At 35.5% G+C, this 26897-nt stretch overlaps 1 non-coding gene across 1 annotated transcript; it reads left to right on the top strand.

Annotated features, from left to right (window-relative positions):
• Positions 1-24575: 24575 nt before the first annotated feature.
• On the top strand, positions 24576-24707 carry LOC127197489 (small nucleolar RNA SNORA17). Its single transcript, XR_007831686.1, has one exon. It is a non-coding gene; the product is annotated as a small nucleolar RNA SNORA17 (small nucleolar RNA).
• Positions 24708-26897: the final 2190 nt, after the last annotated feature.

A 26897-nucleotide genomic window follows, 5' to 3' on the forward strand; every position in this document is an offset into this window, starting at 1 on the left:
CTGAGCACTAGGATTAAAGGCGTGCGCCACTACCTCCCTGCACATTTCAGTTTTTTTTTTTAACGGAACCAACAATGCCCATTGTAGGTCTTGATGTGGTTTGTTAAATATGTGGGTAGAACAAGGTCAGATGATGAATATTGTAATACTAGTATGTGGGAGACTGAGCTAGAGGGTTGCTGTGGGTGTCAGGTCACACAAAATTATGTGAGATACAGACTGGCTTGAGTTATGTGCTGAGACTCTGTCCTAGAAAATGAAGAGAAAAAATGTGATTAGTAAGTTAAAGGTTATTAGCCTACAATAAAAATATACAGACCACATAGTAGGGGCTTAAACATTTTTATAAGAAATTTAAGTTACATGAGTTCTTAAACAACAATAAAATGATGATTGCATTTGTAATTATGTTAAGTAGAAAGCCAAATAATATTAATGTTACACAGTTAAATTTTAAGAAATGTACAGGATGATTTATTGAAGACATAGTATAATAATGTTATATGAATCATACAAGAACTTTTTAAAAATTATATATTTTCCTCAATTACCACCAGTGCATAAGGAAATATTATTTGTTAAAAGCAAAATATAAGGAGTATTAAAATCTTAGGCTAAGTATTTTTATAAAACTTAAATGTTGTCTATAATGTCTTCAATTGTATATGCCACATATTTAAAAACTTATGAATACATTGTTGTTTGCAGTTAAGCTAAACAAGCCATACACTTTTAGAACCATAGCCAAGTCAAGGAAGAGAAACATTTGGGCATGGAAAAGATGGTCTGTAAAGAGTAGATAAATACATATGGAACTAGAGTAATGGGAAAATTTTGAATGAAATATTCAGACTACATTCTTTTCAGCATAAAACTATTTGTGTAACCCCTGTTCTTAATACAAGAGCTTAATATGAACAAAATAGATTGGACAAATGTTTTAGTTAAGAAAATATCTGACAAGTTTAGTGTAGTTTGAACAGTATCTTTGTAATTAGGGCATGTAGCTTTATTCTCCATAAAAGTCATTACACTGTAAATGAATATCCAAGGTAAAATATGAACCCATTTATCATTTGTCATCAAAATATCTCCCTTCAGCTTCATGTTATAACATCCCACCTGTTTGCCTACCCTAGAAGGAAAAACAGCAAAAACCAAAACAATCACAAAACAAAACAAAAAGCCACAAATGCACATATACATCAAACACACACACACACATAAACACACACATACACACACACAAACACACACATACAGAACACACACACACATACACAAACACACACACAGACTTCCATTACAAAACAAATTACATACCACATGATTTTGTTTTTGTTTTCCAGAAAACTTCTCATCATGATCAAGATCACACAGTTACAGCTAGAAGCAACACTGAGGATGTCTATTTATTTTCAGGTTGTCCTCTACTTGTTATACCATATTAATGTACTCCCAAATGATTAGATGATAGATATTAAACACATCACTTTCCATATAAAACTTTGAGGCTGACCAGTGCCTCAGCCCTTCACATGAAGTCACTGTTCCCCTTTTAAATCTATTTAACCAAGAAATTAACATTAGAAGGCTATTAGGTGAAATACCAGGCTGGATTGTACCTCAGAGCTTAAAGGCTTTCTTAGCATTATCTGTCACTCATGATGGCCTTGATAATTTCAGCAAACAAAACAAACCAAATAAGATACATGATGAAAACCTTATACACTCCACTTGTAATACTGTTTCATAATTGTCCTTGACTTCTGAATTCATAGAAATAATAAGCTAGAAATAGACAAGCCTTGTTATAAGTTTCAAATAAAACAATAAATTATGACTAAGGGTTGTACTCGTTAGTGACTTCTATTGATTTTTACATTATCCTTGGCACATGTCATTTTATTTTCCTGTCTCATCTCAAACAACCTGTGTTGTGTCCTTTGCATCATCTGCGATGACTCTTAATCATCATCACTTCCTTGTCACTTCCACTGCTGACTTCAGTGTATACGTAAATGCATGTGGCATTTTTAGTCTATGAAGATACTTTTGTGTATTGGTAAACTCTGGAAATTCTTTGAGCCAGAATGGTTTCGGTTTCTACTATGACAAAGATATTTGTATCACAAATACAATTTTAGTGAGCAAGCCAGGTAAAACTATGTTTACCAGCTTTTAGAATATCAGAGGGTAAAAGTTTTGCATTTGAAAGCCACTGCTTGACAGATTGGAAGAAGACTGTGGGAATTCAATCTGGTTCCCTCTTTAGGGTATTCTTTGAAGTCTTCTGGTGATTCATAAAAACAGGAATATAACCTCTACAGAAATAGCAACCTGCACAATTTCACAGTCTCATTGGCTGGAGATACTAACCTGGGAATTCAGGTACACAACACTGGAGAAAATTAACAGGTCCATAACATTTAATTTTCCAAATATTTTGTTCTAAAAGTCTTAATAATTTCCAATTATCCTAGGGACACCAAGCAGCCAAACAACACTTACCAGCTAATTACCTAATTATTAAATCATGCCATTTTCATAAGTGTGAATGGAAATATGTTTGTGGTTCTTAAATTTATTCATGCCTTTCCTATCACAAAAAGACTCTATACATAGAATCTGTCTGAAAAAAATATATTTGTTATTACTTTTCTGATACTCCATATTATACTGAAAAATAAGTTCAACATTTAAAAAAAAAACCAATAGAGGATAAAATGAACAATGGAAAAACAAGTAACACTGATACTGAATTTTTGAGATACAGACTTAAAATAGTTGTGATTCATATCAAGGCAGGACCTGGAATAAAGAAAGAAATATGAGTTAAAATATATTGACTTGCCACCTTTAAAAAGCTGTTTGGCTGCCATGTCATACAAAATTAGACCTTCACCTTAACCCTATGAATTATTATAGTCTGGTTTCTATTATAGAAAAGTCATTGAATTCAGGCTCAGAGACTCTTTGTGTAATACATATAATATGTTTTCACAACATACATCATGTCCAATTCAACCTGAACAAGAAAATACTTAGCCAAAAGATACATTTGAAAGAAAAAACTACCATTCTCCCCCAGATTGTTATAGCATAAAAAAGTAAATTAGTTTAACAAATGACAAGTGAATGAGTTGGTATTAGTGTAAATCATGGGTCTAGTATATTTTACTTTTTAAAAATATTATAATAAAAAGTTTACTTATAAATCTTTTGAAAATATATTGCATATTTAATCATTGTATAGCCATATAATTTTCTTTTAATTTTTTCATATACTTTTATATTATTACACATGTACATAATAAAATACCTACAGCAAGAAAAACCACAAAACAATCAAGAATTATATAAATATTACAATCATAGTGTTTTGGCTATTTATATTTGGCAACCTTGAAGAAGACATCTTTTCTATCTTCGTGCGTCTAAAATTCTCAATGTAAATCAATATCTACCATATCTCATCTTTATCAACTTAAAACATCTATCTAGCCCTAAAAATATCTTAACCCCAAAACAACTAAGCTTAATTGTAAACTAAACTGTCTCATCTTCAACCCCATCAGAGACTTGAGAAGGAGTAAAAAGTAATTATCTGAGTATTAGTATAGAATTAAAATTTAAGGTTATTCTTCACACAGTACATATATAGTATATTTCTATACAGTAATATATATATATTTCTACTCTAATATGAAGTATTACATGAAGTATACAACTTAACTATTAAAAAAGACTTACTCCTAATACATTGAAAGTGCTATTGCAGGCTGCATAGGATAAATTAGTAATACAAGTTAACTGTTACTTGACCAAATCATGGTTATGTCAATTACTAGTCTATTTCTATAGCAAGAATATACATCCTAGGTTTAACAGATAAATATGATTCTATAGATAGATAAGGTAAAATAGTTAGAAAGTTCTTCCAAAACCTCAGAGACCTACAGAATGTGACATTTAAAGAAATTTGTATTATTTTAAAGACTATTGGACAATAAAACAGTTTAACTTCTGGCAACACCCAACCTACCTCTATTGGAAGTTGGTCTGGTGTATTTTGATGCTAATTACTGCTTGCTGTCTCTGTGTCTGATCTGTACCTTGCCTAAGAACCAAACCTGTTGGACCTGTAAAAGGCCATCACACCTGGGTAAGGCAAATGTGATAGGCATGGTTAAGATTCCAGGGCTTTGGTGAGGAAGAGAGACTGAGAGAGTGGAGACAAGAAGTCTGGGCCATGAGTTAGGTGAGGTTAAGCACATGGCAAGTGTGGATGGAGACTTGGCTCAGATGATGATAATTAGAAAGTATTTGGGATTATAGATGGGAGTTAGAAGTTATTAGAAGCAGATGGCATGGGATTGGGGCAGGTATTCCATACCTGCCTCACTATGGAAAGTAGCTTAGGGGATTAATATCTGCCCTGCCCCAGGTTAACTAAGGCTATTTTAAAATATAACAGATGTCTTTGTCTTGGTTGATTGCTACCAGGTTAGAAACTATTGCCATAATAATAACTATGGACCTAATAATAAACATTATTAGGCTATACTGGTAAAAATAATTGCATCATACCTCAAAGTTGATGGGCCTCAAAGAACTTCCTTATAGAGATGGCTCAGAGGGTGGCAAACCAGCCATTGGGCAAAATGTCTTTGTCTCTGCAACAGACAATACTGCCTAAAAATGGCCAAGCTTGGATGCAGGCAGAGTCCATGGCCAAACTCTGCCAAGACAGGGTAAGCAAGTCCTCAATAGTGCCTGCCTCACAAATATGTCTGTCAGATATATAGGACCAGAAGGCTGAAGAGGATGCCCAAGTACAGTAAAGAATTTTGGGTGACTGTACAGGCCTCAAACTGTCCCTATCATTTTCTTATTTTGGAAGCTGCTTATCTGCAGATTTATTTTTCAATATTTATAAATAAAACCAGACTCAGCCCATGAAAACTGGACAGTATAATTCAACCTGTGGAAATACCAGACTCTGTGAAGGATTTTTCCCCTCTTGCCCCATTTCTGATCATCTTTATCCCGTATTATGTAATCAACAAGTTAAAGAGAAAGAAGTATTCCTGAAGTCTGTCTACATTAGTCCTATGAACACCACCCAAGCAGTTTTAACACATGTAAGGAGTACAGACACTCCATGTTATTTCTAACCACATATATGTTTTTCTGCTCAATTCCTTATTTATTTGGGGGGAAGAGAGTTATCATTTCATATACTGACAGTCACTGTGTTAGAACACTACACACTATACTTGTATAGTTTATTGGTTCAAGATTAATGATCTGATTGTATCATGCCTATCTATGCTTTCAATAATGGAGGATAAAGAAAAAATACATTTATTTGTTTATATAACGGAGGGTATGAGAATTGTGGACCTTCTGGGTAGTTAGTATATATAATGCAAATAAGAATTGAGAAGCTTCTCTGGGGCCCTATGGCACTCCTTTTCCTTGGACTCCACCTTGGATTCTAAAGAGTTGTACAAACACACCAATATAATTTCTAAAAATTCAAGACCAGATTCTCTTAGTAAGTATATGACTCTTACTATGTTATGGAAGACAATAAAAGGCAGCCAGGATTTACTATTTATTATCCCTCAGTCTCTGAGGTGTCAGATTCACTCAGATTAGGGCTGGTTAATAAAGCCAGTTGTAGTTCACACAGAACAAGTATTCTCAGTCTACCTTTGTTGCCTCTCTTACTGCTCTGGTGCTACTAAATCTCCCTCATTTCCCACTTTTGAGTGTACTCCCATCTCTGTAATAGAAGAAGATATTAGAAGTAGAGGGTAGAGAAGTCCATTCTGGACTCTTTGCCTGTAGGAAGACTATGTTAATATTTGTTCTTGACACTCTCTCTACTATCTGGCTTTGATTCTGACAGTAATTAAAATAAAGACTTTTAGATTTTCTGGCAACCATAATATGCCATATGGATATACAAAAAGAAATACAATGAGGCTTCTGGTTAATTAAACTTAGGATTTCCCTCTTGAATATATATATGTATGTATATATATATATATATATATATATATATATATATATATATATACATACATACATACATACACACACACACACATTTTAAAATGAAGCTGGGAATACAAGAGAGCTGCAGAACAGTCTTTCTCCTCCAAAATTATTTGGTAAAAGCAGCTGATGATTGTGTTTCTCATAAAACAAAAGAAGGAAGAACCCTCAAATAACTTTTCTTTTTCAGATGATTGAAACAAGCCACCCTATCAATTGGCTTACAAAAGTTAATTTTACATAAAAGTTGTTGTAAAGAATTAAAATGCCAAATTAAATAAAAATCCCATTTTAAATAGCATAATAAAAGCTAGAAACTTAATAGTTTTGAGAGTGACGGGAGATAACATGATTGTGAAGTTGATTTTCCTAGGAAGGGGCTTACCCATTGCCTGCTAAGTGTGCTGACCCTGAGATCCCCCCAACTATGAGAAACTCTACTGCATTATTTGTTGTTGTGGGGATTGTGTTCATGATCTCTCATGATGTTAAAAACAGCTGTCAGAAGCCTTAGTATTAGCAGTTTTACCAAGACAGAAAAATTCATTAAAAGAATGCTTAGTGTTAACTGCTTACCTACAATAGGATACAATTCATAGGATTTATTACACATGAAATATCCTTATATAAATAAGTGGTATTGAAATGTCAAATTACTTACATAATTCTTTTAGGAATGCCATATTTCCGGAGATAATTTTACCAAGATTTTCTGTACTGTGGATTACCTTGGTGTCAGGCTCCTTAATCCAAATCTAGCAGCATCCCTTGACAGTGAACTGTAGTCAAAATAAATTTTAATTAAAAAAAAAATACTGTTCCATATTATACCAAAATAAAAACATCAACAACAGCAAAACCAAAAAACAAAAAATAAACCAAAAACCATGGCTTTATCACAGAGCACAACTAACTCTGTAGCACACATGTGTTATTCCTAACTACGTACGTCTATTAAATGATCATAATAGGGAGTAGAAAGTAGAATGTAATTGGGATGTTGCATCTGGGTGAGGTTATGGATTCTCAGTAAAAGAGCTGATTTAAACTACATCCTATAAAAACTGAAAAGTAGCGTCACCATCCTGTATTCGTTTACCATCTGCCATGAAATTAGATCCATCTATTTCAGGGGAAAAAGCTAACAGAGATAAATCTCAGTTCACTGAAAAGAGTTTGTGTTTACGGCAGTGCCCGGCATGCTGGTATTGCTTAATAAATGTCAGATCTGATGGATAATATTCATTTAGATGTTACATGGTTGCTTTTATATTTCCCATTGCAATGCTTTGAATTATAGGCAGTGCAGTTAAATGTCTTTATTCTAATTTAATTTTGCAATACCTAATTATGGAAGCTTACCATATTCAGTTTAAGTGTCTTAGGACTAAAGAATCGCTGCTATTTGTGTTTTAAATTCAGTTGCTCACACACCAACGACCACTTATTGCAACCTCTCAGGAGCAGGCAGGAAGATGCATGTGGTTCATGAATTACAACTCCTGTCTTCTATAACATCTCAACGTAATGGAAGAAATAGATACAGACGCAATTAACTATAAACCTATGTATCATTTCATAGATTACTTTGGGAGCACACATTTTGTGTATTTATCTACTTTGCATCAATTTCCTTTTTAATACATTGATTTTCTGCTCATCTTTAATTTTAAAAGTTTTCTTTAGCTGTATTTTGTCTACTTGTGCTATGTAATTCACCAGGACCCACTGAGACATATTAGGTTGAAGTGGTTTGAGGAATATTAGATTAAAATTGTAATGATAAATTAATAAAGAAATATAATAACTTAAAATATGTAACAATGTCTACTATGCATGTAAGAGAGAACTTCATTCTTTACAGTATAAGAAAGAAATTCTGCATTAAATAAACTTCACTTAAGATTGAATAGGATTTTACATCTAAGAAGATGAGTGAGTGAAATAATAAAAGTAACTCTCTTTATCTAGAAACCTTAAGATTTTCATAAGTCTTCTCATTTTACTATGTAGTACAGTCTCCTTAGAATGTATTGCTTTCTATTTTTTTTTTTCAACACTTGTTTTACATGGAGAGGTCATTAAGCAGAGAGTACTCCCGTAAAAAAATTCTCATGGTTAGAAATGTGAGAAAATAGTCTATTTAAGCCCAGGTGACATAAAATAATTTGTAAATTTTTTACATATTTATTTTGTTATTCATTTTACATTTGAATCACAGTTCCCTCACTCCTCTCTTCCTGGTCTCTCACCTCTCTCCCTTCTTCCCACTTCCCTCTATCCTCCCTCCCATACCCCTTAGAAAAGGGAAGCCCCACTTCTAAGCCACCCCTCCACATCCAGTAGCATCAGGACTGAGCACTCTCTCTTTCACAGTGTCTTAGCATGGCAGTCCCTCCCAGGGGAAGTGATCAACAGGCACGCAACAGAGATCTTGTCAGAGATACCCTCCCCTCTTTCCGCTTTCTAGGGGAACCAAATGACCACCAAGGTGCCCATTGGGTACAAATGTGTAGGGGGCCTGTGTCCAGTCCAAACATACTCCATTGTTGGTGCTTCAATCTTCACAAGCATCCCTGGGTACATGTTAGTTGGTTCTGTTGACCTTGTCGAAATCCTGTCCTCTCCAGGTCATTCAAACCTCTTGCCTACTCTTCCACAAGGCTTCTTATACTCAGCCCAATGTTTGGCTCTGAGTATCAGCTTCTGTGCCCTTATTTGCTAGGAGGAGCCTTTCAGAGGACAGCACTCTAGACTCCCATCTGTAAACTTAGCAGAGCATCTTTAGTAGTGTCAGGGGTTGGCTCTCTCCCATGGGGTGGGTCTCAGGTTGGGCCAGGCGTTGGTTGGGGATTTCCTCAATTTCTCTGCTCTATCTTTATCCCTGCACATCTTGTAAGCAGGGTAATATTGGGTTGAAGTTTTTGTGGGTGGGTTAGTGTTCCCCTCCCTAGGTGTCCTATCTGGTTATAGGGTGGACTTTTCAGTCTCCATGACTCCTGCTAGGAGGAGTCTCAGCTGGAGTCACCACCATATTCTCTGAGGAGCCTCTGCCCCCGTATGTCTCCAGTTTGTCTAGAGATGCCTCAGTCTCTTTCTGCAGGCCCTCTGTCATCACTCCCAACCACCCCACAAACTCTGATCTCCACATTTATTTCCCTCCGCATATTTTTCTATTTTGTTCCCTCTCTTCTGCTACTTCTGCTCTCTGTTCAATTTCCCCTTCTTCTTCTTCTTCTTCTTCTTCTTCTTCTTCTTCTTCTTCTTCTTCTTCTTCTTCTTCTTCTTCTTCTTCTCCTTTTCTTTTCTTTTCTTTTTTTCTTTTTTGGTTTTTTGAGTCAAGGTCTCTGTGTAGCATTGACTGGCCTGGACTCACTTTGTAGACTAGGCTGGCCTCTAACTCACAGTGATCTGCCTGTCTCTGCCTTCCAAGTGCTGGGATTAAAGTCATGCACCATCACCTTGGATCCTCCTTGTTACTTATTTTGGTCTGTGAATTGCTGCATGATTATCCTGCAGTGTATGGCTAATATCTGCTTATAAGTACATACCATTCTTTCTGGGTCTGGGTTACCTCACTCAGGATGATCATTCTAGTTCCATCCATTTGCCTGCAAATTTCTTGATTTCTTTATTTTTATTGGGTGAGTAGTATTCCATCTTGCAAATGTACCACTGCTTCTTTTCCCATTCTTTGGTTAAGAGGCATTAAGTCTTCTATGAACATAGTTGAGCAAATGTCCTTGTTGTATGGTAGAGCATCTTTCAGGGATATGTCCAGGAGTGATATTGCTCTGTTTTGAGGTATCACTATACTCAATATTCTGAGAAAGCACCAGATTGATTTTCAAAGTGGTTATACAAGTTTTCACTCCCACCAGCAATGGAGAACTGTTCTCCATTCTCCATACCCTCGCCAGTATGTGCTATGATGTTAGTTTTTGATCTTAACCATTCTTAGGGGTGTAAGATAGAATCTCAGAGTTACTTTGATTTGCATTTCATTGATGACTAAGGATGCTAAGCACTTCTGTAAGTGCTTTTAGGCCATTCAATATTCCTCTGTTGAGAATTCTTTGTTTAGCTCTGTACCCCCTTTTTCACTGGATTATCTGGTTTCTTGAGTTATTTATACATTTTGGATATTAGCCCTGTCTTGGAAGTATGGTTGGTGATGATTTTTTCCCAGTCTGTAGGCTGTTGTTTTGTTCTTTTGATGATGTTTTTGCCTTAGAGAAGCTTTTCAGTTTCATGTGGTCCCTTTTATTAATTGTTGATCTGATGGCCTGAGCTGTTGTTCCTCTGTTTAGGAAGTTGTCCAATGAATGCAAGGCTGATTTCCACTTTCTCTTCCAATAGATTTAGTATTTAGTATTTAGACTTGTGTTTTGTGTAGGGTGACAAAAACAGATCTATTTGCATTTTTCTACATGTAGACATCCAGTTAGAATACCACCATTTGTTGAAGATGTTTCTTTTTTCCATTATATAGTTTTGGTTTCTTTGTCAAAAATCAAGTTTCCATAAATGTGTGAGTTTATGTCTGTTGCTTTGATTCTATTGATCAACCAGTCTGTTTTTATGCCAGTACCATACAGTTTTTATTATGATTGCCATGTAATACAGCTGAAAATCAGGAATAGAGATTTCTTGAGAATTCTTTTGTTGTATAGGATAATTTTAGCTATTCTGGGCTTTTTGTTTTTCCATATGAAGTTGAGAATTGTTCTTTCATGGTGTATAAAGAATTGTGTTGGTATTTTTATGGGAATTAGGAAATTTGCTTTTGTTTACTATGTTAATCCTACTGATCAATGAACATAGGACATATTTCCATCTTCTGATATCTTCTTCAATTCTTATTTTAGAGACTTAAAGTTGTTTTCATACTAGTCTTTCACTTGCTTGGTGAGATTTACACCCAGATATTTCTGGTTATTCCCTAATTTCTTTCTCAGCCCATTTGTCATTTGTATACAGGAAAACTATTGATTTTTTAAATTAATTTTATATCCAGCCACTTTACTTAAGGTTCCATCTGGTATAGGAGCTCTCTGGTAGAATATTGGTGATCACTTATGTATACTATCATATTATTTGAGAATAGAGATACTTTTATTAATTTTTTCAGTTTGTATCCTTTGATCTCCTTTAGATATCTTATGGATCTGGCCAGGACTTCAAGTACAATATTAAAGAGATATGGACAGAATGGGCAGACTTCAGCATCAAATTATTATTAATCACTCACGGGATTATTTTCTTCATCTTTTAAATTTTTCAATATTGTTGTGATATTACTTTTTTGTATTCAACTCATTTTCAGAATGAAGTCCTAGCAAGGTTTTGAACTATTGATATTAACATACACTAGAATTTCTTTCCTAGAAAGTTATATAGACCTTTTTCTAAACAAAACAAAACAAACTCAATAACAGCGATTACAAAAGACTGAATACCTCTGAATTCTAGCTCTGTTATCTGTGCCCCTAACACTGCGAAATCCTACTATGTCTATCCTGTATCTTTTCATATCAAATACAAGTAATTGCTTTGGTCAGAAAATCATGCTCAAACAAAAGCTTAGCTGTGCCACAGTTTTCTCTTCTATAAAGTGGGGTGATTGCAATGTCACCCTTAGAGAGAAGGATAGAGAGCCATTCTTCAAGTTGAGTATGATTTATTGAGCATGATAGTACATACTCAGTAAATATTACCACCATACAGCCTTTGATTTTAGCATAAATGTCAGTGTTTCTGAAAAATAAGTTTCTGACCTTAAAAAACCATAAATTCTAAAAACAAAGAAGCAAAAGAAAATTATAATAAAATAACAGCTAATAAGTTTGTCAAAATATTCTAATTATTCCTTTGTGATTTTTCTTTTATTGACAGATTGATCCATTAATTTAGTCATTAATACATCCCTAAATATTTTATAATAGTTTAAGTAATTCATTTGTATTTATTTATTTATTTATTTATTTATTTATATTGTGTATGCATTTTTGTTTGCCTGCATGTATCTGTGTGTGAGGGTATGGAATTCTTTGGAACAGGAATTGCAGAGAATTGTGAGCTGCCATGTTGGTACTGGGAATTGAAGCTGGGTTTTTTGGAAAAGCAGCCAGTGATTTTAACTGCTAAGCCATCTTTCAAGCCCCTAGTCATTCTTAGTATCAATGGATTCCTAAAGTGCAATAGAAAATTTAGAATCTACATCTACATTGGAAAAATTATTGATTTTATTCATAATTAGTTCATTTAAATATGACTAAAAATAAAATTTTGCTGAATGTCACATGTTTCAAAGAATTTTTGTTAACTCTATTCTAAATTATTCAAATATGATTCTCAAAAAAAGTAAGGCAATATTTCTCTTTTAAGTTTTTCTACTTAATTTGTTTGCTTTACATCCCAATTGTAGCCCTCTCCTTCCTTTCCTTCTGATTCTATCCTCCCTCCCTCATACCCTTCTTCTGTCTCTCCTAGTTCTTCATTAACATCTGATTTCAGCCTATCAAGTCTCACCTGTATTGCCTTTATCCTCTTCTTCTGTGTCCTGCAAGGCCACCTTGCCAGGGGGATATGAGCACTGTGAGGGGGTCAGAGTCCATGTGAGAAGTAGTCCCAACTCTCCATATTACGGGACCAAGAAGGAGAATGTGCTGCCTATCGAATACATCTGAACATTTGGCCTAGGTCCACACCATGCATAGTCCTTAGTTGGTACGTCAGTCTCTGCAACACCCCCCTCCTCTGCTCAGATGTGATACCTCCATTGGTCTCCTTATGGAACTCCTAACACCCACAGGTACCTCTATTACCCACTCTTCCATAAAACTCCCTAAGCTACACCCCAGGTTTTGACTATGTGTCTCAGCATTTGCTTGTATGTTCTGCTGGGAAGCGTCTCTCAGAGGACCTCTATGGTAGCTTCCCTTCCTGGTCCTTCTTTTCAACTGCTTCTGATGTCTATTCTACTTGGCCTTCTGAAGAGAATTAAGCATTTTCCCTTAGATGCTCCTTGGCAGTATTTCTTAATCTTTTATTTAATATACTATACTGTAAATCTTAACTAATATACTTCTTTCCTATATATACCTGAAATCAAACTAAGAATACTTCTAGAAGAGATTCTTCATTAAAAGTAGTGGTCAGCATTTTAGTTTATATCCAGCTATTTCTTGAACTTTATGTCTGAATATGATAGAAGTCGGAGGCAGCAATCTATACAGTTTTATGTTTGGCTACTCAGAAATTTCAATAAATCTATGTTTAGTTCACTAGACATCTGAAGCAAAATTAATATTAATATTAAAGAAGAAAATTGTGGAAACTACTCAACATTTTAACATTTAATTTGTAGTTTCATCCATATATACGTCCCTAGTAAAGCATCTTTTTAAATCTTAAAGCTGAGACTGTGAGGACACAATAAAATAGATAGAACTATAAATGATCATCCTTAGTGAGGAAACCCAGACATGAAAAGGCATACATGACATATTCTCACTAGTAAGTGGATATTACCCCAACATAGATGTCTTATAAGAGACTACTTCAAGCAGGGGATCAGGACAGATGCTGGGACTCACTGCTGGACTCCCTGTGGAGCACTGATAATGGTACAGAAGAATGAGGAGATGGAAGAACCTAGACCCCCTGTTCAGATATAGCCTATGGGCAGCTCATTCTCTCGCATTGTGGGGAGATTTGGACTGCTTCAGACATAAACTGTGGTGCCCAGGATTTGATACCTTCCCCTTGGTGGGGAGGCCTAGGCAGGCACACAGAAGAAGAGGAATCAGGCAATCAGGCAACTTTATAGGCTGTGGTCATATGACGGGGAAGGAGGTCCCCTTTTCTCGGAGGTTTAGGGAAGGGATATAGGGCAGAAGAAGGAGAAGGGTGGGAAAGGGAAGATACAAGCAAAGAGATAACAATCAGGATATAATCTTAATAAGGTGTAAGTAAAAATTGAAAAAAAAAAAGAAAACATTTAGAACATGACATTGTAGGGTCATAGTTTTACTTAATTAATTTTTATTCACTTTACATCTTGCCCATAGCCCCATCGCTCCTCTCCTCCCAGTTACAGCCTCCTTCCCTCTTCTCACCTCACCCTTCTCCTATTCCTTAGAAAAGTGGAGTCTATAGGTCCATATTTTTAATATTGGCTTTACTTTACAATTAAGCTTGCAAGAGACTGTAAGGCTGTTTACAAAAATATACTCTGAACATTTTTTTGGAAAATATTTTCTTTTTTTTTTATTATTAATTTCTTCTTGTTACATCTCAATGTTTATCCCATCCCTTGTATCCTCCCATTCCTCCCCCCCCCCGTTTTCCCATTATTCCCCTCCCCTATGACTGACTGTTCCTGAGGGGGATTACCTCCCCCTGTATATTCTCATAGGGTATCAAGTCTCTTCTTGGCTACCAGCTGTCCTTCCTCTGAGTGCCACCAGGTCTCCCCCTCCAGGGGACATGGTCAAATGTGAGGCACCAGAGTATGTGAGAAAGTTATATCACACTCTCCACTCAACTGTGGAGAATATTCTGACCATTGGCTAGATCTGGGAAGGGGTTTAAAGTTTACCTCCTGTATTGTCCTTGGCTGGTGCCTTAGTTTGAGCGGGACCCCTGGGCCCAAATCTGCCTATCATATTGTTCTACTTGTAGATTTCTAGGACCCTCTGTATCCTTTTATTTTGCCATTTTCCCATGCGTCTCTCATTTAGAGTCCCAGTAGGATGCCCTCCCCTCTGTCCCAGTTTCCTGGTAAGTGAAGGCTTTCGTGGGACATGTCCCTTGGGCTAGTATATTTTCAATTAAATATCTTAATGATAAAATGTCAATACTTGGATTATATGAAGTCATTTAAGTGGTACAAAAGTGTAAAGTTGAAACTATGAGGCTTGCTGAAATTAGAAATATTCCAGGGTTATACATTTTCTAATGTTTTAAAGATAGATGAGAGTTGTATGTAAACACTGGTGCAAATTTGTTACCAGATGAAATGCTAAGTGTTTGCTAAGTGATCTAAATGGTGATTTCTGTTTCAAAGACAAACCATTTATAACAAACAACCACTGACTCTGTTTCTCATGTGACACAATTCAAATGTTCCAGCATGTAAGTGAAAATGAAGACTCTCAGTGCCTCTCTACTCAACCTTCTACGAGTCTACTTTTGTATGTAATATAGTAAGTGCTTGGGCCATTACTATTTACTTTTTATAAGCATTTTGGATTTCCTGGGTTATTTTTCTCCTAAAAGACATTTGCTTTGTTGAGTTTATCTACTTCTTCAAGCTATTTTATAATGGACCATTTTTATGTACTTTTGTTTATTTTTATATACATACTTCAAAATAACCATGTACTAAAGTATCAATCAGCAAATATTAAGGGAGCAAGGCAGTGGTGTCACATGCCTTAAAACCAGCACTCTGTGGGCAGAGGCAGGTGGATTTCTGATTGGCATCAATCTGGTCTACAGAGTGAGTTACAGGACAGTCAGGTTTACAAAAAGAAACCCTGTCTCGAAAAACCAAGAAGCTCTTTAGTGACAATTGCAAAGTCAGAATCCCTTATCATCATTACACACGAGAAATTAAGTGAAAATATTCCATACAGATTGTGTTTTTTGGACAGCAAGGATATATTTGAATACCACAAATATTCTTGAGACAAGCAAAAACTACAATGTTGAACATTTACAAAATGCAGTAAGAGTATAGAGCATATACATATTTGGGATATTATAATATTAGAAAGCTTCACTTATATTTAGCACAATGTTATCTGAAGATGTTAATATTAGTATAAAGGATATATCAATAAAACTCCATACAATTCATGAATCTTCAGAAATAGCTTATAAAATAATCATCAATAGGATGGTTTATTCAGTGTTGAAGTTGCATAGAAAATAATGTATAAACTATGCAGAAAAAAATTGACGTTTTCCCACACATTCACTTTAATCATTCTTAAGCTCACACTGATAATTCATTTCATGACTCATCTTTGTCCCCCATGTTGTCACCAAGTTGTCATGTGTAGTTATATATTGAAGCTACTTAAAATGTTTTCTTGGCTTCCTGTGTCTTTATATAATAACACAAATTGATTTCCAGACAAGAATTTGAAGCTTTCAATTTGAATTGTATTATATTTTCAATAGAGCAAAATATCTTCTTAAATAGGCTACAACTTTACAAAAACTCCACAGGATACTCAGTTCTGAAGTGGTATATATTAAGTGATTCTTTTTGAACTCTAAGAACACCAAAGATAAAAACACATGGTCTTCATGCTCAGCAGAATACATTTCTTTTATGTCATTAATGAGGAATTGAATGTTCACAGGAGGAAGTTCACTCAAAGCCAAGGAGACATGGTTACTGAAATATTAAACAGTGAAATGTAGGATGTCTCAGAGGAATGTGTAACTTCATAACTAAAATATCTGGCTTTCTTGAAGAAGATGGTTTGCTAGTGAGAAGGAGATACTACATAAAGTATCTGATGATTAGAGTAATGCCAATTGAAAAATAGTTTTCTATAGTTATGAGAGATTCAAGATGAGAAAACTTTAATGACTTTGGATGAACTGGTAGATTATTGTCCAAGTTATATAAAATTATTATATAAGTGAGAGTGATTCTTTTTGTTCTCAATACCTCTCAATAAAGTATATTTGCACATTATTTTCTGTAGCACTTCCTCACTGTATAGAAGCTCTGAATAAATATGACAGAGCCTTGAGATGGAAATACCCTCATCCCTAATTATGTTTAAGAGATAACTACTTGTCCTTATAAGTGAAAACATCTAATGATCTGGCATAAGTTTCTGAGATGTCTAAGAATTTTAAAACGTAGTATTACCCTAGTGGACAAATAGAGCAGTGTGTTCACTGAGAAATGAAAGAAAAGGCATGTATATTATGTAAGGTGTGAATGTTAATGTTCAGAAGAAGATGTACTTCAATGCTAATTTACAGCTGCTAGAGAGGTTAGTAAGGATAAAAAAGTAATAATAAATGTTGGATGATTAGGATTTTTCTAGAATCCAGAACAGTTTGGTATCAAGAAGAGAACAGCTGATATCCCTTTAAGATGAAATCTAGAACATGCAATTATTTTTAAAATATGCATTAGTTAAGGGACATTTTTCTTACCTATAAAACCATTTTAGTCTTTTCTTAAAACTATGAAAACTGTAAAAGTCCCTGAATGTTTATAGTTTAATCCTCTACTGAGATTGTATACTAAACAATATTTGCATTAATAAGGCACTGATTATTAAAATATTTAATTAATTAGGCTGAGAATATGACTAAGTTCTTGGAGTGCTTTTCTAGGATGCACAAAAAGCTGATATTTTTACTGAGCATTGCATGAGTAAGACAAGATGGCATCCTTCTATAACATTCATCCTTAAAATTCATCCTTAACCCTACAGTGAATTTGAGGCCATTCTCAAAACCTTAGTAACAAATCATGAAAGAACTAACTAAAGAATATAACTAAATAACATCATGAAAAGTGTCCCATATTTTATATCTATATTTCCATGTAGAGTAATTTTTTAGTTAATAAAATAAGAGAACCTGTCACAATATATATTGTATGGCAGATACCTTAAGGGATTCAATTACTTTAATTTTCTAGATCAGAAAACAAGGTGGAATTAGATTCAGGATACAGGCACAGGAAGTAATTGTGTAGTTACACAATATTTGGTCATAGAAGCCAGTATGAAGTCATCCTTTTGCAAGAGGTTTATGCAACAATTCCTAGAATAAATTTGAGAGCTGCATGGAGTCTGTGCTTTTCTTATTATTCTCACTATCAAGGGAAGAAAGGAAAGAAATTTTCTCACCTCAGGTATACAAAGTCATCATCATTTTATACAGCTTTGATTTCCAAAAGTCCTACAAAACTGACCTGCCTACTAAGACATGTATACTTGTGCAATACTGGCAGGAATGTGTGTGTGTGTGTGTGTGTGTGTGTGTGTGTGTGTGTGTGTGTGTGTGTGTAACCAGTTGCCCACTGATTAGATGTGGGATGCCCACCACAGAACTATACACAACAAGGTATTATAATACTGGTTAGTTACCAGTGGCTGGGAAGAACAAAGTCCCCAGATGGAAAATGTAGGATATACTATTGTTCGTTAGCTAAATTGACATAGAACCAAACTGCCTTCTACATGTCTATGTTTACGTAAATAGACAAAAGCTTGTGCATCCTTAAGAAAAGAATCTGCCGTTTGCAGTGAACCTTAGTAAATGCAGAAATCATGGCTGCCTAACATGCTGATAAAAAAAAAAAATGACATCTGAAGGATCTTTTCTAATCCAGATATTTATATCACTTTCATGAAGGCTCTAGAAACTATTTGAAAGAAAAAAGTAAGAAGCATGCAAATGCTAAAATATAGGGTAGACATCTGTGAAATGCCATCCTCTGAGCTCCATACAGCCATTGTAACCATACACTTACATACACACAGCAGCTACCTGAACAAGATTAATTCTGTCAACAGCAAATCACAGATGCGGAGAAGCTCTTAGAATTGTACTGTATCCTACTAAGCTATTTACTACTGTCCTCTTACAATTTCTTAGGCTAAGGTGAAAATACCATGTTTAAAAGCAGTTTAGGAAAAAAAAGACTTTATCCAGTTTATACTTTCAGGTCACAATTAATCACCGAAGGAAATCAAGGCAGGCAATCAAACAGGAACTCAAAAAGAGTACAAGAAGGTATGGAAGAACTCTGCTTACTGGTTTACTTACTCTCAGGCTCATATTCAGCTACATCCTTTATACAGTCTAGGCCCCTCTGCCACGGCATGGTACTGCCTAAAGTAAACTGGGCTCTTCTATATCTGTTTGCAATCAAGTAAATGTCTCAGAGAAATGTCCACAAGACTATCTGCTAAATGAAAGTCTACAATTTGGGTTCCCTCTTTCCAGGTCGATCAGGTTGAGAACCAAAATTAGGAATCACAATACTTATAGATTCTGGAATGGAGAGAGTCTTTCCCTTTTGTTGTGTTGCAATTGCTGAGGGCAGGAGGGACCAACAAATAACCACACAGCAGTAATCAGGCACATGGTTCTCGGTACACTCCACAAATCAAAACACAAGTCCATCACCCATGAATGTAAGAAAGATAAGTAGTGTGTAGGTAGATAGGATATTAACTATATTTTAAAAAAGGAGTTAAGAGTGACAGTCATTTGTATGCATTATGTACTTACCTGAAAATATCAGAAAACATGTTTAATTTATAAAATAAGTAATAAAGATTGTTTCATAAGCAATGTTGTAAAAGAAAAAATGCTGGATTTCATAGATTCAGCCTATGAATGTAAGTAATCTATGTAGATTATTTTATGGCTAAAAAGAAGTGAATGCTGCTTTGGAAAGCCTAGCTAACTAGGCTAGGCAGAGTCACCCCTCCTCAGGCCAAGGAAATTTACATCAGAAAAAAAAAATGAGATATTGATATAAGTGGCAATGTCAGGAAAAAGAGATCACTGTTTATGTCAAAGGTCAACAAGCACTTATGTATATGGCTTGGGTATGCATTGTCCCTGAAGGGTTCATGTGTTGACAGTTAGGTCCCCATGCAGATGATTAAGGTAGAGTGGAACTTTGTTAAGAGGAGCCTGCTCCAAAGGAGCCTGCTTGAGGTTTCAGCTTGGAATGAATTAATGTTAGTTTCATTGGGTTAGTCTAGTTCTGAGAGTGATAATGTCTCTTAGAGAAAGCCAGTCTTCTGACTCCTCTCTGTCTGCCTATTTTGCCATGAAATATCCGTTTTACCTGTTATCTTTTCATGGTGTTATCTTCTTCGGGGACATAGTGATGGGGCCCTTCTGAAAAACATAGTAGAAAAGGTTTCTGATCATGAAAATTTAGCTTCTAAAATGTAAGTACATAAATCCCTCTCCTTTGTAAAACTTATAGCTTTTAAATTATGGAATATGAGCAAAGACAAGGATACATGAACCTAATCCCTCTCTATAAAATGGGTTGGTAGAATAAAACAGTATATTTAATAATTTTTAATATTCCTTATGCTGAAGGAGGTCTCAAATATATTTTACAAAATTTGAGTACTACCAACATGCTAATATGTCATCCATATCTTTACTGGACCAAAACTTCTAATGAAGAGTGCCTCAAAAATGTACACAGTTATTCAAAAATTTTAAAGAAAAAACCCCTTTTAGCATTAATATATCATTTAGGAAAATTTCTTGGGGATATTCAAATTCAACCTCATTTATAACCTCATCCATGTACAAAGATCATTTATCACTTTGTGTAATTAGTATTAGTGTAAACACTAATATGATTTTAGATGTCTCAATTTGAAATGGGTTTCTTATTAGATCAAGGCTACAAGGGCTCAAAGCATGAAGAAGAAGGTCTCTGTCTCTTCCCAGCCTTCTCAACATCAGGAAAGACTCAGTATCTATTAAGTTATGTATTAAAGCTCATGGGTCTCTCCCTATTCTGAGCTTAACTATTGATGAGATTTATCTTTTACAAGTCATGTGAAGGCAACCAGAAATGGTGTGAGTTCATGAGTTCACCTGTCTTGTCAGAAGAGATGATTTTACTTTGGTCTTCACTGACTTGTAACCTTAAAATCTTTTTGCCCTCTATTCTACAATGGTCCCAAAACAGGGAGAGTGTGCAATATAGCTTTTTCACTTCTGGTTGAACATTCTACATGAATTATTCTCTGTACTTTGATTGGTTCTGATTACCTGAATTAACTGTTCTTTACATGGGAAAAACAACAACAAAAGCAAGGAAGTAAACAAAACAAGACAAAAACAGTAGCTTTCTCTGAATAGCTCTGAATTAATTTATTTATATGGAAACACATCATAAATGACACACACACACACACACACACACACACACACACACACACACATATATATATATATATATATATATATATATATATATACACATATTCAAACTAATAGCAGGTAGACATTGCAGGACTCTGAACCATGAGATCTTAGATTCATTTGCATTACCAGGTATGTATTTCCTCCTCTGGAGATGTCTGTAAGTTAAAGAAGAAAATGGTGCATTACCCCCACAATATTTGTGCCACTATTGCACTCATATAGCTTGCCCCATTGGTAATTATTGTAGCTCATAGGATTTAAGGATGAGTAACATTGTTGACACTTTCTCTATCATCAGTCTTCAAATCACCTTCAGGTGCTAGGAATGCTAACCATCAGGAAGATTTTTGGTTAAACAAACTTAAGTTATTCATCATGTCCTGTGACAAAGGGACTTATTGTTTTTAGCAGTTGGATCCCATCATCAAGTTTTTGTGAGCAAATAAGAGCAATAGCAATATAGCAATAGCTTAAATTGAATCTGTGTTTTCTGGTCAGCTGGAACTGAAGAAACTTCTGCGATTAAAAGAGGACTGTCATTCAGCATCTGGCGGGTTGGCCTGGGTTCCATGTCCAGGTTCCATGTCCCATGAGCTGGTCCAGGCACTGCTTGTTTTCAGACAAGAATGGATGGAACTCAAGGTCAAAGGTCCCAAGGTCCTGCTTCTCTCTCAGGGTCAGCACAGAGTGCTCAGGGAGAAGTTGGGGCTGGGCACTAAGCCAGGTTCCTGGTCTCTCTGGGGGAGGTGGAAAATGAGTTTTCCGTGGGTGTTACAGTTTAGCTTTTTAGAATGAAACTGCATGTCTCAGACTGCAGTGGAGACTAGGGAGCTCCTGAAGTCCATGATGATATCAAAGTGTTACAGCTCCTTGTTTGAGCTGCTGTGCTAAGCACAGCAGAGGAAACAGGCAGGCTTCTTCTTCTTTTTAAAAATATTGTTTAATTTTTACATATACATTTACATTATTACACATATAAGTAATAAAATATTATAGCAAGAAGAACCATGATATAATTAGGAGTTATGCAGCCTGATTTATTTTTTAATATATTTTATTAATTTATTCATATTACATATCAGTTGTTAGCCCATCCCTTGTATCCTCTCATTTTCCCCTGACTGTGACTGAGGGGGACCACCTCCCTCTATATATGCTCATAGGGTATTAAGTCTCTTCTTGGTAGCCTGTTATCCTTCCTTTGAGTGCCACCAGGCCTCCCCATCCATAGGATGTGGCCAAATATGGGGCACCAGAGTTTGTGTGAAAGTCAGACCCCACTATCCACTCAATTGTGGAGAATGTCCTGTTCATTGGCTAGATCTGTGTAGGGGTTCGAAGTTTACTGTATGTATTGTCCTTGGTGGGAATAGGGCTTCCTCAAGACCCAGCTATTCCACTCCTTGGAATATAACCAGAAGATACTCCAGCACACAACAAGAACATTTGCTCAACCATGTTCAAAGCAGCCTTATTCATAATAGCCAGAACCCGGAAACAGCCTAAGTGTCCCTCAGTAGAAGAATGGATAAAGAAACCGTGGTACATTTAGACTATGGAATACTACTCAGCTATTAAAAACAAGGAATTTCTGAAATTTGTGGACAAATAGATTGAACTAGAAGTGATCAGAATGAGTAAGTTCACCCAGAAGCAGAAAGAGTCAATGATATATACTCACTTAAATCTGGACATTAGCCCAAGGGGCATATCCCATGAAAGTCTTCACTTACCAGGAAAGTGGGAGAGAGGGGAGGACATCCTATTGGGACTCTAGGTGAGAGAAGCATGGAAGAATGGGGAAATAGAAGGATCCAGAGGGTCCTAGGAACCTACAAGAAGAACATTATGATGGGCAGATCTGGGCCCACGGGTCCTACAGCCTGGCTTCTAAAACTCCCTGGCAGGTAGGTTTGTTGAAACACAGGCCCAGTGGTGCTTCACCAGGCATCAGCAGGGTTGACTGAGCAGATCCCTGCAGCTTCAAAGGCAGTTCTGCCTTTGCTGCCTTGGAGTCTCTGAAGGTCCTAATGGAGGAATGGTAAGCAAGAGAGCATAAAAGTACACCAGCCAGCCTTCATTTATAAACCTCGGGCAGTCGGGATGCTCTTTGAGAGTGAATGTGCCTGATTTAATGGAGCTAAGGGTGCCAGGATACCTATCAGGAGAAGGAAGAAATAGCACTTAATTATCCTATGGTTGAGGATATGACTTCTAGGTAAGATTAACAGTCATTTTCTAGAGGCTAGGGTCTGCTCAACACAGGGTGGGCTACTTCCAGGAATTCCCAGTCCATTCTGAGGAAGTTTCTTATCAGGAAAGGGTTGGACCTGAAATTTTCCTTGAGGGCTATGTGACCCTTTTTACAAGATCTGGTGGTTACCAAATCAGGTGGAGCAAGAGCCCCGCTGAGAAAGGGGAGTCAACTTCATAGACTGAGTGGAAAAATGGGTATCTGAAGAAATCAGACTTCAATCTTATCCAGCAGAGTCCCACAGGAAACCACTACTATTAAATTATAGCTGTGTTTTACTGGTACCTGAGACTTTAAACAAACAAACAAATAAGACCAAAATGAAACTAAGGAAAACGAACAAGAAAACAAACTGTTGTGATTAGTAGATTAGCTTTGTGAAGCCAAAATCTTCTAGAATGTATTTTATCATGGTTAGCACACAGAAGCTATGGTTCAGAGTGTGTCAGGAATACATCTTCAGCTGGAAATCAAATTTGATAATGTGTATAAGTTTCCCTTGAGGTACTGGTGAGCATGAAAATTGCATGATTGAAGTGGTCAGGAAATCATCTGAAGCTTGGCATTTTTAGAGGCTTTGGACTTTTAAATTTTTATTTAAATAATCTATTCAGATTACATCTCAGGTGTTATCCCCTCACTGGTATCTTCCTGTTCCCCCTCCCTCCCTTCCTAATTCATCATATTCCCCTCCTCTAGGTCTGTGACAGAAGGGTTCTTGGACTTTTAGAGTGGTAACATTTTTAAATACTGTGGCATTATTTAGGTTAGAATTTGTATTGTATTGTGATTTAGCACAAAATCTTGGGACAGGGAGAAGTTATGGTTAAGAAGGAGATGGTTCAGTGTCAAGTTGATAAGAGATGGATTTGTGATGGCTACACCTGGTTGTCAATTTGACACCGTTGGAAAGAGGGAAACTCTCTTGATTAGCCTAGGCTTTTATGGCTTAGCCATCTGTAAGCATTGTATTTGTTTATTTCCTCAGATGATGAGATGAGGTGAGAGCTGCATCCAAACTTTCTGAATGCATAGCTTAGGCTGAGCTCAGAGTGTTCCTATCTAACAATGCCTAGGCCTGGGCCTTGTAGCTTTAACCTCCATATAATCTAATTTTCTGCAAGTTTAGACCCTTGATGGCTTCAGCTTCCTGGCTCCATCTGCTAACATATGCCCAGAATGTTTTCATCCTCCAAGAATTACTGCTAATAAGCTCACCCTTTCTAGTTCTTTCTGAATTAGAATATATTGAATAAAGCTCTGCTTTTAATTTAAAGAGGAAGATGTATTTCGTTTTTCCCCTAAAGGCATTGCATGTATGGCTTCTGTGTCACATGTGTGTCTGTTGGTTGCAAGGAGGAGAGTGTCTCTGTCTATGCTTAGTGATCTGACCTATGCAAATTTGAAAGGTTAGTAGTCTAAAAATCTTTGAAAAAAAAGCAAGCTTGAGATGACTGCCAGTCCAGTGCCAGGGTTCTAGGTCAGGGTGTTTTTATTTTTTTCTTTCTCATAATTCTCGTCACCCTTGTGTATGGTGTCATTTTAGTCTTTAGCCATATATACAAAATATAATTAATCATTATTACTGTTTTTAAAATGCAGATGTTTATAGCAGAAAATTCTTGGTGCTCCATCTGCAAAGTTCAAGTTACAAACTATTAGAACAAAAATATATATTTCTGAAAAATATTACAAAATGTAATTTTCTTTTTCAAGCCATAATTATAAAGGACATTTTAAAGCTTAAGCTGCTTAGCAAATAAAAATAATATTGTAAAATATCGCATCATAAACCATTAGCAAATACAGTTCTTATAAATAATACAGAAAAAGAAATATTTCCAAATCTGAAAACTTGTGATGTTTTTGTCCCAACATTCGGGCAGCCTTAAACACAGATGACCTGGTGGCACTCAGAGGAAGGACAGCAGGTAGCCAAGAAGAGACTTGATACCCTATGAGAATATATAGGGGGAGGTGATCCCCCTCAGGAACAGTCATAGGGGAGGGGAATAATGGGAAAATGGGGGGGGGGGGAAGAATGGGATGATACAAGGGATGGGATAAACATTGAGATGTAACAAGAATAAATTAATAAAAAAAAAAGAAACTAAATAAATAAATAACAATAAAAAAAAAAAGAAAAAGAAATATTTCCAAATCTGAAAACTTGTGATTTTTTGTCCCAACATTCAGGCAGCCTTAACACAGATGTTATCATCTAATTATATCTGACAGTGAAAATAATCCAAACCAAGCAACTTTAACTTTAAAATATGCAAATATCATGGTTTGTAGGAATAGTTATATTTTTAACAGAATTTTTAAGCAGTGGTACTCTCTGACAGTTAATTTAGCTGGATTTGGGGGGCATTTCTTCACATACACAAAGAGTAGTAGCATCCACTGTAAAACGTGTTAATCTTCTATAAGATTTGGAGACACAGCATCACTTTCTTCTGAAATGACTCAATATTTAGTGTACTGCCTGGGAAATGTATACATATATTTACATCTTTCTTTTATGTATTTGATGTAAATAAATTTGGAATGACCTGATTTTAAGTGTATTTTAAAAATAATATATTGCATGTAGAAAAATGCAATAAAACCACCTAACACACTAGTTGTTACACTTCTGTACTCCATTCCCAGCCTTTATTTCTCAGACCTAAATGGAAAATCTGAAAATGTGTTCCTACTTACAGAACTGTTTGAGAAGTGTGTTATGATGCCTGTCATTATCAGGCGTAGGAAAATGAGTCATGAGAATTTTTTTTTTAATTTTCCTTATCAGTTGAAGTCTATCGATTCTGAATTTTGATGACCATGTGTATTATGAGTCTATGAAAGAAAAGTTCAGGTAAATAGGAAGGGATGTGTAATAAAACTGTGTCTGTTCCAATAGCAACTTTCTTAAAAGTATGCATGCATATATTCCAAGTTGGGAAAAATTATGCTATCATGCCTATAAGAGCTTTGACCCAACTGTAAAAATTACTAAAAGTTTCATATTTGGCAATGCTATTATTTAGATTAATATCATTGTACCATGATTTTAAATTTGTATTTGTAATACAATGAAAAGTATTGAAGAATAAATTCTCTGTTTTTAAGATTCATAATAGACATAAACACTGAGCGTGCATCTCATAATTAAGAGTAGATCTGGAGCTAATATATTGTCAGTCATGTTCACTCCCATGACAAGCCCAATATTTTCTGCAAATTTAACAAAGGATTATCAGACAGAGTAGTAGACTGAACTTAAAATAATTTCTATTTTAAGAACGCTTTGTAGTTTGGTAAATAAAATGTATAGTGAGTCCTGAAACACCCAATTATTCCATATAAGAAATATGAGTTTAGAATTATAGATAAGATATATAGATAAGATACAAAGAAATAAATCTATTCAGGAAGATTAGTCTATAAATAGCTTCCTATAGAATGACACATTTGCCACAAGGAATAGTTGTGCTTAATAGTTATATTTTATTGAATCTAATTAGTCAGATGTCACTAATTATAAGTTAAAATTTTCATAGATAACCTTAGTAAGTTTTATGAGAAAAACAAAGTTTTTAGTAGATATTCAACTGTATTTCAAATAATT

The sequence above is a fragment of the Acomys russatus genome, chromosome 1 (assembly GCF_903995435.1).
Source record: "Acomys russatus chromosome 1, mAcoRus1.1, whole genome shotgun sequence".
Classification (NCBI taxonomy): Eukaryota; Metazoa; Chordata; class Mammalia; order Rodentia; family Muridae; genus Acomys; species Acomys russatus.